Here is a 12,351-nt window from a genome sequence, read left to right as displayed (position 1 = left end):
AGAAAAAGAACTAGTTTCCCAGACAAACAAAATTTAAAGAGTTGATGACCACTAAAACAGTCCTACAAGACATTAAATGGCACTCTTTGAGTGGGAAAGAAAGACCAAAAGCAAGAAAAACTAGAAGGGAACAGAGAAAATCTCCAGAAACAATGACAAAACCAGTCATAAAATGGAACTAAATTCATATCTAACAATAATTATTCAATATAAATAGAGTAAACGTTCCAATCAAAAGACAAAGAGTGTCAGAATGGATAAAAAAGCAGACCCATCCATATGCAGCATACAAAAGACTCATTTTACACCTAAAACTACCTGCAGATTGAAAGTGAGGGGATGGAGAAACATTTATCATGCTAATGGACATCAAAAGAACTAGAGTAGCAATACTTACATCAGACGAACTAAATTTTAAACCAAAGACTAACAAGAAATGAGGAAAGGCACTATATCATAATAAAGGGGTCTATCCAACAAGATTTAGCAATTGTAAATATTTATGCCCCCAAAGTGGGAACACACAAATATATATATCACTTACTAAAAAACATAAAGGAACTGATTGATAATAATACAATAATAGTAGGGGACTTTAACACCTCAATTACATCAAAGGACAAATCATCTACACAGAAAATCAACAAGGGAACGATGGCATTGAATGACACACTGGACCAGATGGACTTCACAGATATGTTCAGAACATTTAATCCTAATTTATTGTGATTTGGGTCACAAATCAGGCTTCAACAAGTAAAAAAAGACTCAAATCATACCACGCATACTTTCTGACCACAATACTATGAAACTTCAAGTCAACCACAAGAAAAAAATTGGAAAGACCACAAATACATGGAAGCTAAGCAACATGGTACTAAACAATGAGTGGGTCAATATGGAAATCAAGGAAAAAACAAAAAAAGTATGCAAACAATTGAAAATGAAAACACAACAATCCAAAACTTTTCGAATGCAACAAAAGCAGTCCCAAAAAAGATATATATATAACAATACAGGCCTACCTTAAGAAACAAGAAAAATCTCAATTAAAAACTTAACCTTACATCTAAAGGACCTAGAAAAACAATTAATGAAGCCTAAAGCCTGCAGAAATAATTGATAGAGAAATTAAAAAAAAAAATAGAACAGATCAGTGGAACCAGGAGATGGTTCCTTGAAAAAATTACTAAAATTGATAAAACTCTATCCAGGCCTATCAAAAAGAAAAGAGAAAGAACCCAAATAAATAAAATTATAAATGAGAGAGGAGAGATCACAAACAACAACACAAAAATAAAAATATAAGAGTATATTATGATAAATTATATGCCAACAAATTGGGCAATCTGGAAGAAATGGATAAATTCCTAGAAACATAAACTACAAAAACTGAAACAGGAAGAAACCATACGATCCTCTCAATAGATGCAGAAAAGAATTGACAAAGTACAGTATCAATTCTTGATAAAAACCCTCAACAAAGAAGGTATAGATGGAACATACCTCAACATCATAAAAGCCATATATGAAAGACCTACAGCTAAAATCCTCAATGGGGAAAAACTGACAGCTTTTCCTCTGTGGTCAGGAACAAGATAGGGATGTCCATTCTCATCACTCTTATTTAACACTGTACTGGAAGTCCTAGCCTCAGCAATCAGACAAGAAGAAATAAAAGGCATGCAAATCTGCAAGGAAGAAGGAAAACTTTCACTATTCACAGATGACATGATACTCTATGTAGAAAAGCAAAAAGACTCCACCAAAAAACTGCTAGAACGATACATGAATTCCATCCAGTCTCAGGATACAAAATCAATGTACAGAAATCTGCTGCATTTATATACACCTATAATAAAGCAGCAGAAAGAGAAATCAAGGAATTGATCCCATGTACAATTGCACCAAAAATCGTAAGATACCTAGGATAAACCTAACCAAAGAGGCAAAAGATCTGTTCACTGAAAACTACAGAACACTTATAAAAGGAATTGAAGACACAATGAAATGGAGAAATATTCCATGCTCACGGATTGGAAGAACAAACATTATTAAAAAAGTGTCTTTTGTACCCAACGCATAGTACACATTTAATGCCATCCCTATCAAAATACCAATAGCATTTTTCAGAGGTGGAACAAACAATTCTAAAATTTGTATGGAACCACAAAAGATGCTGAATTGCCAAAGCAATCTTGAAAAAAAAAAAAAAGCAAAGCTGGTGGCATCACAATTCCAGACTTCGAGCTATTATTAAAAAGCTGTAGTTATCAAGACACTGTGGTACGGGCACAAAAACAGATATACAGATCAACGGAACAGAAGAGAAAATCCAGAAATGGACCCAAAACTATATGGTCCAGTAGTCTTTAACAAAGCAGGAAAGAATATCCAATGGAAAAAGAAGACAGTCTCTTCAACAAATGGTGTTAAGAAAACTGGACAGCAACTTGCAGAAGAATAAATTGGACCACTTTCTTTCCATACACAAAAATAAATTCTAAATGGATTAAAGACCTAAATGTGCGAGAGGAAACCATCAAAATCCTAAAGGAGAACACAGGCAGCAACCTTTTGACCTCAACTGTAGCAACTTCTTACTAATCACGCCTCTGGAGGCAAGGAAAACAAAAGAAAAAGTGAACTATTCATGCTTCTTCAAGGTACAAAGCTTCTGCACAATGAAGGAAACAATCAACAAAACTAAAAGGCAACCTACGGGACGGGAGAAGATATTTGCAAATGATATACCAGATAAAGAGTTCGTATCCAAAATATATAAAGAAATTATAAAACTCAATACCCAAAAAACAAGTAATACAGTTAAGAAATGGGCAGAAGACATGAACAGAAATTTTTCCAAAGAAAACATCCAGATGGCTAACAGACATATGAAAAGATGCTCAACATCACTCATCATCAGGGAAATACAAATCAAAACTACAATGATATACCACCTCACATCAGTCAGAATGGCGAAAATTAACAACACAGGAAACAATAGATCTTGGCGAGGATGCAGAGAATGGGGAATACTCTTACACTGTTGGTGAGAATGCAAACTGGTGGAGCCACTCTGGAAAACAGTAAAAGAGTATAGAGGTTCCTCAAAAAGTTAAAAATAGAGCTACCATACAATCCAGCAATTGTACTACCAGGTACAATGAAGATCTTATATGCTGGTAAATGGGTGAATCCAAATCAACCAGACAGAAAATCAATAAGGAAATGAAAGATTTAAACAACACTATAGAGCAATATATGGAACACTCCACCCAACAAAAGTGGAATACATAGTCTCTCTAAGTGTGCATGGAACATTTCCCAAGATAGACCACATGTATGATCACAAAACAGGACTTAACAAATTTAAGAAGACTGAATTTATATGAAATATTTTTTACCACCAAAATGGAATGAAAATAGAAATCAACAGAAGAAAAATGAAAATCCACAAATATGAGGAAATTAAACAACATATACTGTTAACCAATGGTTCAAAGAAGAAATCACAAGGGAAATTAGAGCATATCTTGAGAGAAATAAAACTAAAACACAACATATGAAAAGTAAAGAAACACAGCAAAATCAGGACTAAAAAAAGTGTAGCTATAAGTACTAACATTAAAAAAGAAGAAAGGACTCAAATCATCCACCTAACTATATCTCAAAGAACTAGAAAGAGAGTAACAAACTACCACCAAGGTTAATGAAAGTATGAAAATAAAAAATATTGGAGCAGAGATTTAAAAACCGAGATGACTAAAGCAACAGAAAAAAAGAAATGAAATTGAGTTGGATTCTTAAAAACATCAACAAAACTGAAAAACCCTTAGGTAAACTGGTACGAAAAAATGATTCAAATAAAATCAGGAATGAACAAGGGTACATTACAACTGATGGCACAGAAATAAAAAGGATTACAAGAGAACATTATGAATGACAATATGCCAACAAATTCGATAACCTACAAGAAACGGATAAATTCCTACAAACATACAAACCTACCAAGACTGAATGATAAAAAAATAAAAAAGTAGGAACAGACCTATAACTAAGTAGACTGAATAAGTAATCAAAAATTTCTCAAAAAAAAAAAAAAAAAAAGAAAGAAAGAAAAGCCCAAGATGGGTTCATGGAAGCTTCATGGAAGCATTCTACCAAATATTTTAAACGTTAATATCAACCTTTCTTAAACTCTCCCAAGATGCTGAAGAGGAGAAAACACTTTGAAATTTATACCCTGTAAACAAAAGCAGAAAAAGACACTAAAGAAAGAGGAAATTATATAGGAATATCCCCTAATAAATACTGATAGAAAAATGTTCAAAAACATATTAAGAAATCTAATTCAATAGCACATTAACATGAGTATACACCATGACCAAGTTCTCATTCTTGACATACAAGGATAGATCAACATCTAAAAATTAAATAATGTAACATACACATGAATGGAATGAAGGATAAAAACCACATTATCATATCATTTGATACAGAAACAGCATCTGATAATACTCAACAACCTTTCATAAAGAAAATACACTAAAAATTCTAGGAAAAGAGGGAAACCACCTCAACAAAATAAAGTTCATAAATTAAAAAACCACAGCTAACATCATACATAACAGGGAAAGCCTGAAAGAATTTTTTAAGATCCAGAGCAACACAAGGCATTCACTTTCACCATTTCTAGTCTATGTGGTACTGGACATCCTACTCACAGTAATTAGACCAAAAAAAAAAAAAGGGGGGGGCAGATGGGGGAGAAAGGAAGGAAGGCATCCAAAATGGGTAAGTAAAATTCTCTCTATTCACCTATGACATAATCTTATATAAGAAAACCCTAAAGATTCCTGAAATAAACTGTTAACACTAATAAAAGAATTCAGCAAAATTGCAGAATGCAAAATCAAAACAAAAAAACAGATGTGTCTCTATAAACTAAAAATGAAGGTTACAAAAACAATCCTATTTACGACAGTATCAAAAGTAGTACAGTAATCAGGAATAAACTTAACCAAGGAGGCAAAAGACTTCTACTCTAAAAACTATAAAATATTACTAAAAGAAAGAAAACACAAATAAATGGTAAGATATCCTATATTCACGGATTGGAAGATTTAATACTGTTAAAACACTCATACTACCCATAGCAATTTATACAATCAATGCAAACCCAATCAAAATCTCAATGTCAGGGCGCCTGGGTGGCTCAGTCGTTAAGCGTCTGCCTTCGGCTCAGGTCATGATCCCAGGGTCCTGGGATCGAGTCCCACATTGGGCTCCCTGCTCGGCAGGAAGCCTGCTTCTCCCTCTCCCACTCCCCCGCTTGTGTTCCTGCTCTCGCTATCTCTCTCTCTGTCAAATAAATAAATAAAATCTTAAAAAAAAAAAAAAAATCTCAATGTCATTTTTTTTTGCAGAAATAGAAAAAAAGTCCAAAACTTCATATGGAAACTCATGAGTCCCTGAAAAGCCACAACAATCTTGAGGGGGAAAAGTTGGGAGGCCTCAGGGGCGCCTGGGTGGCTCAGTCGTTAAGCGTCTGCCTTCGGCTCAGGTCGATCCCAGGGTCCTGGGATCGAGCCCCGCATCGGGCTCCCTGCTCGGCGGGAAGCCTGCTTCTCCCTCTCCCACTCCCCCTGCTTGTGTTCTCTCTCTCGCTGTGTCTCTCTCTGTCAAATAAATAAATAAAATCTTTAAAAAAAAAAAAAAAAAAAAAAAAAAAAAAGTTGGAGGCCTCACACTTACGGATTTCAAAATATGTCACAATGCAACAGTAATCAAAACAGTTGGGACTGGCATAACAACATATAGACCAAAAGAATGGAATAGAAAGCCCAGAAATATTATCTTGCCCATACATTAAAATAGTCTCCTATGAGTGCCAAGACCACACAATGAGAGAGTACAGTCTCTTAAACAAATGGTAAGGGTAAACTGGATATTCACATACAAAAAACTACAGCTGGATTCTTATATAATACCATACACAAAAATCAACTCAAAATAGATTAAATACTTAAATATAAGATATCTAATATCTTATCTAAAATCTGTAAGACTTCGGGGCACCTGGGTGGCTCAGCTGTTGGGCGTCTGCCTTTGGCTCAGGTCATGATCCCAGGGTTCTGGGATCAAGCCCCGCATCAGGCTCCCTGCTCAGCGGGAAGCCTGCTTCTCCCTCTCCCACTCCCCCTGCTTGTGTTCCCTCTCTCGCTGTGTCTCTCTCTGTCAAATAAATAAAATCTTTAAAAAAAATAAAATCTGTAAGACTTCAAGAAGAAAACAGGAGGAAAACATTGTGACATTGGATTTGGCAAAGTTTTCTTGGATATGACATCAAAAGTATAGGAAAGTAAAAATACACAAATGAGAGTACATCAAACTCTAAAACTTCTGCACTTCAAAGGAAACAATCAACATAGAGAAAATCTAACCTATGGAATACGAGAAATTATTTGCAAACCATATAACTCATAAGGGGTTGATATCTAAAATATATATTTGGAACTCCTATAATTCAGTAGCAAAATAACAAATGCCGCAATATCAAAGTGGGCAGAGTAAGTAAATAGACATTTCTACAGAGAAGACACAAATGGCTAATAAGTACAGGAAAAGGTATTCAACATCATTAATCATAACAGAAATGCAAATCAAAACCACAATGAGATATCACCCCACATGTATTGGAATGGCTAAAATCAAAAATAGAAGAAATAAGTGCTGGTGAGGATGTGGAGAAAAAGGAACTGTCATACACTGTTGGTGGAAATGTGAATTGGTATAGCCACTGTGGAACACAGTATGGAGGTTTGTCAAAAAATTAAAACTATATATACCATAATGATCCAATAATTACACTACTGGGCATTTACCCAATGAAAATGAAAACATTAATTTGAAAAGATTAATACACTCCTATGTTTATGGCAGCTTTATTTATATTAGCCAAGATATAGAGGCAACCTAAGTGTTCATCAATAGACAACTGGATAAGGAAGATGTGGTGTGCGTACGTGCTTGTGTGCGATTACATGGCCATAAAAAAGGATGGCATTGTGCAATATAAGACAACATGGATGGACTCAGAAGGTATTACGCTAAGTAAAATAAGTCAGACCGAGAAAGATAAAACCGTATGATTTCAATCATAAGTGGGATTAGAACACCAAATAAATAAACAAACAAACAAAAAAAAACCAGAATGAGACCTATAAATACAGCGGATAATTTGATGGTTTCCAGAGAGGATTGGGGTGGGAGTGTTGGGCAAAATGGGCGAAGAGAAGTGGGAGATACAGACTTCCAGTTATGGAATGCTTAAGTCATGAGAATAAAAGACACAGCATAAGGAATATACTCAAAGATATTATAATATCAATGTATTGTGAGAGACGGTAACTATACTTGTGATGAACAGAGCATAATTTATAAACTTGATTTCTATGTTATACACCTAAAACTAATATAATGCTGAATGTCAGTTACAAAGAAAGAAAGAAGAGAAAAGAAAAGGAAGAAAAGGAAAAGAAGAGAAGAGAAAAGAAGAGAAGAGAGGGGTGGAGGAAGGAAGGAAGGAATGACAGAAGGAGGGGGGGAAAAAATAAAAAGTATTTTGAGACAGGGTCACCTGGGTGGCTCAGTCAGTTAAGCATCCAACTCTTGGCTTTGGCTCAGGTCATCATCTCATAGGTCAGGAGATGGAGCTCCTTGTCCAGCTCTGTGCTCAGCGTGGAATCTGCTTGAAGATTCTCTCCCTCTACCCCTCCCCCCATTCACGTGCACACTTGCCCTCTCTCTCTCTCAAATATATACATAAATCTTTAAGAAAAAGTATCTTGAGGGGCGCCTGGGTGGCTCAGTTGGTTAAGCGACTGCCTTCGGCTCAGGTCATGATCCTGGAGTCTCGGGATCGAGTCCCGCATCGGACTCCCTGCTCAGCGGGGAGTCTGCTTCTCCCTCTGATCCTCCCCCCTCTCATGTTCTCTCTCTCTGTCTCATTCTCTCTCTCAAATAAATAAATAAAATCTTTAAAAAAAAAAAGTATCTTGAGACAAACAGGAAAACACAGCATACCAAAATTTAAGGGATGCAACAAAAGTAGTAGTTAGATGCAACTTTATAGTGTTAAGTGCCTACATTAAAAAAGATATCTGTAACAGAGTGCATTTTTGTGACCCCCACCCATATTCATGTTAAAACGTAATCCAAGGGCGCCTGGGTGGCTCAGTCAGTTAAGCATCTTCCTTTGGCTCAGCTCATGATCCCAGGGTCCTGGGACTGGGATCCCTGCTCAGCGGGGAGGCTGCTTCTCCCTCTCCCTCTGCCTGCTGTTGCCTCTGTTTGTGCTCTCTGTCAAATGAATAAATAAAATCTTTAAAAAAAAACCTAATCCACAATGCAATAGTATTTGCAGGTAGGGCCTTTCAAAGATGATTAGGTCATGAAAGTACAGCCTCATTAACAGGATTACTTCCCATATGAAAGAGATCTGAGAGAGATCCTTAGGCTATTCCATCACGTAAGGAAGAAGACAGCCATCTATGAACCAGAAGGTGGGCCCTCATCAGACACTGAATCTCCTGACACCTTGATCTTGGACCTTCCAGCCTTCGGAACTGTGAAAAATAAATTACTGGTGTTTATAAAGCACCAATCTATTTTATTAGAGCAGCCTGAACTAAGAGAGTCTCAAACAAACAACCTTACTTTTCACCTCAAGGTAGATAAAGAAGAACAAACCAAACCTGAAGTCAGTGGAAGAAAGGAAATAATAAAGACCAGAACATAAATGAAACAAATAGAGTATTGTAAAACAACAGGAAAAAAACCCAACAAACTAAGAGTTAATTTTTTGAAAACAAAATCAAAAACCCCTTAGCTACACTAAGGGAAAAAAAAGACTCAAATAAATAAAATAAAAAAATAGGGGCACCTGGGTGGCTCAGTAAGTTGAGCGTCTGCCTTCGGCTCAGGTCATGATCCCAGGGTCCTGGGATGGAGCCCCGCGTCAGGCTCCCTGCTCAGCAGGGAGCCTGCTTCAACCTCTCCCTCTGCCTGCCGCTCTGCCTGCTTGTGCTCTCTCTATATATCTGTCAAATAAATAAATAAATAAAATCTTTAAAGAAAGAAAAATAGACAATACTACATTTTCTTCACAGATAAAAAGGAACATAAGAGACTATTGTAAACTCTATGTCAAAAAACAAAAGCCTAGAAAAAATGCGTAAATTCCTAGAAACATATAAAATACCAATACTGATTCAAAAAGAAAACAGACTCTACAAACCAATGACAAGAGATAGAATCAGTAATCAAAACCATCCCACAAAGAAAAGCCCGAGACAAGATGGCTACAAGGATAAACTCTACCAAACATTCAAAGAAGAATTCACACCGATTTCTTAAACTCTTCCAAAAACTAGATGAAATAGTATTTACAAACCCTCTATGAGGCCAGCATCATACTGATACCAAAACCAAAGACACTACAAGAAAAGAAAACTACAGGCCAATATTCCTGATGAATGCAGATGTAAAAATCCTCAATAAAATACTAGTAAACCGAATTCAATAGCACATTAAAAGGATCATACACCATGACCGAGTGGGATTTATCCCTGGGGTACAAGGATGGTTCAGAATAAGTAAATCAATGTGATACACCACATTAACCATATGAAGGGAAAAGGATGATCATCTTAGTAGAAGCAGAAAAAACATTTAACAAAGTTCAGCAACTACTCACAATTAAAACTTCTCAACAAAATAAATATAGTAGAAACTTACCTCAACATAATAAAGGCCACATATGAAAAGCTCACAGCTAACATCATACTCAATGGAGAAAAACTGAAAGCTTTCCCTTTAAGATCCAATACAAGGAAAGGATGCCCACTCTGGCCACTTCTTCTCAACATAGTACTGGAAGTCCTAGCCAGAGCAATTAAACAAGAAAAAGAAATAATATTAGGCAACCAAATCAGAAAGGAAGAAATAAAATTATCTTTGTTTACAGATGACAGGATCATATATGTAGAAAACCCTAATGGGTCAATAAAAATACTGTTAGAATAAACAAATTCAGTAAAGTTGCAGGATACAAAATCAATACATGAAAATCAGTCATGTTTCCATACACAAAGAACAAACTATCCAAGTAGTTAATTAAGAAAACAATCTCATTCACAATAGGAACAAAAAAATTAAAATAGGAATAAACTGATCTAAATATGTGGAAGACTTACACACTAAAAATTATAAAATATTGATGAAAAAATTAAAGAAGACATGAATGAAAAGACATCATGTTCATGGTTCAGAAATATTGATATTGTTAAAATGTCCATACCACCCAAAACCTTCTATATAGTCAATGCAATCCCTATTAAAATTCCAATGGCTTTTTTCATAGAATAAAATCCTAAAATTCATAAGGAACCACAAAAGGCCCTGAAGAGTCAAGGCAATCTTGAGCAAGAAGAACAAGGCTGGAAGCGTATTTCCTGATTTCAAAATATATTACAAAGCTGCAATAACCAAAATAATATGGTCATATCATAAAAATAAACATATAGACCAATGGAACAGGAGAGCCCAGAAATAAAGCTATGTATCTATAGTGAAATGATTGTTGACGATAGTGTCAAGACCATTCAAAGGCGAAAGAACAGTCCCTTCAACAAATTATGGTGGCAAAAGTAAATGTCCACATGCAAGAAATGAAGTTGGACCCTTATCTAACACCAAATACAAAAATTAACTCAAATAGACCAAAGACATAAATATAACAGCTAAAATTATAAAACTCTTAGGAGAAATTATAATGGAGGTTTCATCACATTGGATTTAGCAATGATTTCCTAAATGTGACATCAAACACACAGGCAACAAAGAAAGACAAACTAGATTTCATCAAAATTAAAAACTATATAAAAGGATACTGTCAACAGAGTAAAAGGCAATCCATGGAATGAGAGAAACTATTTAAAAATCACATTAATATCCACAATATATAAAGAACTCCTATACTAGGGAACAACAAAGAAAAGCTCAAAAATTGAGTGAAAGATTTCAATATACATCTCCTCAAAGAAGATATAAAAATGGGCAATAACCATATGAAGAGATGCTCAACATTATGAATCATGAGAAGATTGCATATCAAAATCACAATGAGATACCACTTCACACTGTTTAGGATGGCTATGATAAAACAAAAAAACACAAACAGAAAATAACCAGTGTTGGCAAGGATAATAAGAAACTGGAACTCTTGTGCTTTCCTGGTAAGAAGGTAAATGGTGTAGTCACTGTGGAAAACACAACAGCAGTTCCTCAAAACATTAAAAATAGGATTACCATATGATCTAGCTGTTCCACTTTTGGGTATATAACCAAAATAATTCAAAGCAGGAATTCAGACACTTGTACATCCACATTCACACTATTCACAATACCCAAAAGGTGGAAGCAACTCAGTGTCCACTGACAGATGAACAGATGATACACAAAATGCATAAAATGGAATACCATACAGCCTTAAAAAGGAAGGAAATTCAGACACATGCTACAACATGGATGAACCCTGATAACATTATTCTAAATAAAAATACTAGTCACAAAAAGACAATATAAATATTTTATGATTCCACTTATATGAAGTACCTAGAATAATCAAATTTATAGAGACAGAAAGATGAATGGTGGTTGCCAGAGGTAGGAAAAAGAAGGGAAGAGAACTAATTAGTATTTAATGGGTACAGAGTATCAATTGGGAAAGATGAAAAAGTTGTAGACATGGATGATAGTGATCATTGCACAACAATATGAATATACTTAATGCTACAGAGCTGCACATTTCAAAATGGTGAAAGTGAAAAATGTTATATATATTTAACTATAAAAAATGACCCAAATTTTAAAAAGAAACCAACATATCAGAACATATGCAATGCAATGAAAGCAGTGCTCAGAGGGAAAATTATAGCACTAAAAGCCTACATTAAAAACACAGACATATTTCCAATAAATAACCTAACTTTACATCTTAAGTTGAAAAAGAAGACTAAACTAAATTCAAAGACACTAGAAGAAAGGAAACAATAAAGATACGAGGGGAGATAAATGAAAGAAAGAAAAAAGAACAAAACAGCAATGAAAGTAAAAGTTCATCCTTTGGCAGGAGGGAGGTAAGATGGCGGAGTAGGGTAACTGTAAGTCTGACTCCTCACTCAAACACAGCTAGATAAATATCAAATCATTCTGAACACGCAAGAAATCAATAGGAAGTCTTAAAGAATGCTGCTGCACTTCTAGAAACCAGAAAAACTACCTGTT

The 12,351-nt window shown here is 35.2% G+C and overlaps 1 protein-coding gene across 6 annotated transcripts in view; it reads right to left on the bottom strand.

Moving 5' to 3' along the window:
- The window catches only part of ABCB7 (ATP binding cassette subfamily B member 7), a 163,981-nt gene that overhangs the window by 110,490 nt on the left and 41,140 nt on the right, over positions 1-12,351 (bottom strand). For 2 of the 6 annotated variants that reach the window (XM_078064781.1, XM_078064782.1), the window contains exon 2: positions 9,802-9,945. The exons of the other annotated variants lie outside the window; for them this stretch is intronic. The gene's annotated coding sequence lies outside the window, so the exon portion shown is untranslated. The remainder of the gene's footprint in view (positions 1-9,801; positions 9,946-12,351) is intronic. 6 annotated transcript variants of the gene reach the window in all.

This window comes from Halichoerus grypus, chromosome X, assembly GCF_964656455.1.
Source record: "Halichoerus grypus chromosome X, mHalGry1.hap1.1, whole genome shotgun sequence".
In the NCBI taxonomy this organism is placed as follows: domain Eukaryota; kingdom Metazoa; phylum Chordata; class Mammalia; order Carnivora; family Phocidae; genus Halichoerus; species Halichoerus grypus.
Note: the sequence above shows the minus strand (reverse complement) of the source record. Positions and strands in the feature narration are given on the sequence as shown.